This window comes from Equus asinus, chromosome 2, assembly GCF_041296235.1.
Source record: "Equus asinus isolate D_3611 breed Donkey chromosome 2, EquAss-T2T_v2, whole genome shotgun sequence".
Taxonomy (NCBI): domain Eukaryota; kingdom Metazoa; phylum Chordata; class Mammalia; order Perissodactyla; family Equidae; genus Equus; species Equus asinus.
The window spans coordinates 39,595,614-39,599,064 of NC_091791.1; the positions used below are offsets into that span (position 1 = coordinate 39,595,614).

At 39.7% G+C, this 3,451-nt stretch overlaps 1 protein-coding gene across 1 annotated transcript in view; it reads left to right on the top strand.

Annotated features, from left to right (window-relative positions):
• The window catches only part of LIPA (lipase A, lysosomal acid type), a 277,601-nt gene that overhangs the window by 85,159 nt on the left and 188,991 nt on the right, over positions 1–3,451 (top strand). The window lies entirely within an intron of this gene.

Genomic DNA, 3,451 nt, shown 5'->3' on the forward strand with positions numbered 1-3,451 from the left:
GCCACATTTTAGAAAAGGTACTGAATGGTTTATTTGGGATAGAAAAATAACCCAGAGTTTCCTTCTTACCAAGGAAGTAGAAAAGTTTAATAGAGCTGCAGTGTTTGAAAAAGTTTCCCATTCGTTGATGGCGTTTCTCTTCCTTGTTTCCTTCGTTTCACTTAGTGTTTCTGGGCCAATAGATTGTCTTTGCTTATTAAGGTTTAAATGGATAGCAGCTAAGCAATCAGTGGTAAAAAATCAAAGGAAAAAGAAATCCTGCTTATCTACTTATAATGTTTAGACATTCAAATTCAGAAATGCAAAAACCATCTATAAAAATTTTAAAGGAATATACATTTTCAGGATTGGGAAGAAACAAGGGCCTGACAGTTGAGTGGGTGTTGAACATGCTGAAGTTCCTGGATGCAATTTGAGTATCAGTCTTTTTTTCCTAGATTTTTGGGTTGGGTGGAATCTTGGCAAAATCAGTAGTGTATTGTCTTTTGAATTTATTTGTTTCAACGTGTAAAACAGAGCAACTAGAGAACAAGGGAAATAGGTTGTGAAACCTGCCAAGTGATCTAAAATCTGCTTGGGAAACTGAAACTTAAGCAATAACTCTTCCAAGAAACACACGTAAGTCAGTTCTCAATCTTGGCACTATTGACATTTGGGCTGGAGAATTCTGTGTTGTGGGAAGCTGTCCAGTGCATTCTAGGATGTTAAAGCAGCCAGCTTGCATATACCCACCAGATGTCAGTAGTACCCTGCTGTTGTGAGAACCAAAATTGTCTGCAGATGGTGCCAAATGTGACTTTTTTCTCCCTTGGCTCCCAAATCCTCCCCTCTCCTCTTATATCCCCCTCAGTTGGGAATCGCTGCTGTAAATACTACCCTCATGTACATTCCTCATTTATTTGAATTAGGCCACATAGCATCTGCAAGAGACTGGGGATAGATTCCAGGTAGGAGAGCAAAAGTTGTATACAAATCAAGAGAAGTTGGGGATGGCACTGGAGTTCAGGAGGTTCCTGGGTGAGAGAGTGCATATCAAGGAGAATGTCAGAAAAGGCCTACTGCCTTCAGCATGGGGCTCCAGAGTGAAAGTGGCTGTTACCATGTTTGGTCTGGCTGGGGAAGAGATACAAAGCTATGGACACAGGCTTAGGGTGGGTAGTTCAAGCTGAGGCAGGCTGTAGGGTAGATGCCCTTGGTCCCAATACAGGTCCAGCTCTAGCAGCATATGGAGAATGGGGACATTGGTGGCCAGGGTGGTCCCCAAGGAGCTGGAGCCTACAGTGGTGTGTAGACAGCAATTAGCAAAGATCTGGGTTGAGACTCATATAACAGTAGGGAATGGCTGGAGCTGTGGTTTGGCCTGATTTAGGGGTACCTGAGAGACACTCCCTGGGCACTTGGAGGAGTCCTTGAGTGGGAGAATCTAAATAAGGATAGCAGCTGTGGTTCTGTCAGTCATTTACATGGGAGTAACAAGCTTCTGAAATTAGGCTGTCAATTTAAAGAGACCTCTTGGTAATGCCTGGAGATATTCATGTGTAAGTTTGGCAAAAGTATTTTCAACACCAAAGAGCATTCATTTTCCTGAATTTGCTGCATGTTTTTCTCTGCAAATATCCAGACTGTCCCACGCTTGGTTTTACTGAGTTCTGGAAAGTGCAGAGATCTCTTCTAGAATTGCGAAGGATGGGATAGAGAGATGGTATTAGGTTATAGCACACACTAAGTAACCGTGATCTCTGGAGATTGTCAAAGACACCTCCCACGAACACATTACATAATCCAGAGATTTATTTTGCATTAATGAGCTCAGCTTTCTGGGTTCAATGATGTATAGCAATGTCTGGGAAGAGTTGCCTAATAGCCAAAGAATTGACTAATTATCTAAGAATTATTTGCTTTTAATATTGCTGACTTTGGCAGAGTTGACAGTGGTTAGACTTATTTTAGCGCCACGCAGCCTCCTCCCAAATCAAAAACTTTAAGATACTATTTTTGTTAAATCTATTAAATCTCTTGTTTTAGTGATAGTGAAGTTGGGAAGATTGCTTTTCTGTAACTCTTATGCCTACCCCTCATTGATACACATTTTGCTCACTTCAATTCCTATAGAATTTCAGTAAAAATCCTAAACCTACCCAAGATTTCTGTGTATTCCTTGAGAACTTGTATTCTGGTAGATTAGGGGTCCCCAGTGAGAAATGCAGACAACTTTTAGAAGCTGGATTAGCTACAAAAAGTATTGTCTGCCCAGAGCCTCCAGACAGAGTATGGTTGTGTCAGCAGCTTGATTTGAGTCCAGTGAGACTCATTTCAGACTTCTGACCTCCAGAACTGTGAGATAATAAATTTGTGTCATTTTAAGTGAGCAAGTTTGTGCTAATCTATTACAGCCACAATAGGAAATTAATACATCCTGTCCCAAAATAAATCCCAGAATAAATAACAATAACATTGTTTCCTTATTTTTTCTTTTAAAAATATTATTTCTTGTGCATTGCCTTTTAATAAAATGTCATAGTCAAAGTTAATTGCTACAGATGGGCTCTCAGATCATTTAGATCCTTTTCATATTTCTTCATCTAACTAGATCAGTACCAGCAAATGACTGAATAGTAGTGCTTCAAACAAATTGGCACAAAATAAGAGAAACTGCTTGGGACAGTTTGACAGTGAATTAAATTTCAAACATCTCCATGGAGAAAGCTGACCTTTAATTGACTGTGTACTTTTTTACTGTGTGTTGTCTCTCACTAGAGTGTATGCTGCATGAGGTTTGGGGAAAATGTCTGCTTTGTTCACTGATGGGTAGCAGAATATGCCATCCCAAAATATACCATGTTGGCACAGAGATTATTTTGAGCTAAAGGCAATTGAGAAGAAGCAGATATAAGAAAAGCTCTCTGCCATGTTCCCATCTGCCTAAAAGCAGGACACAAATTCATAAAAGTGTCCCCCTTCCCCTCTCTACCAAGAAGGATAGAATTTAATCTCCTGGAACAACTCTAGGCTCTTATCAAACCAGATTCACTACCAGAGGAATCTACACAGCAAACCTTACTAACTAGCCCTTATCTTCCATTAGTTTCCCCCACATATTTTCTTTCCTAAGCTTTCCCACCCTAGAAACTCAAAAGTTGTTTTCCTTGGTCTTAGCAGTTCTCTAAAAATGTACTGTTTGTCTGTTAGGATGCTGTATAAGCCCAAGTTCAACCAGTTCTTTGAGTTCGTTCATCACTAGGTACTCCCATGTGTATGCATGATGCTTGTGTTAATAAACTTATGTTTGTTTTTCTCTTGTTAATCTGTCTTTTGTATGTGTAATTTATGGGACCCCAGCCAATGTGCCTACGAAGGGTAGAGGAAACAGAAATTTTTCCTCCCCTACATCACCATAGTATTTTTGGTTATCTAGCACTGAAAACTGTTGATAAAATGAATGAATTAAATA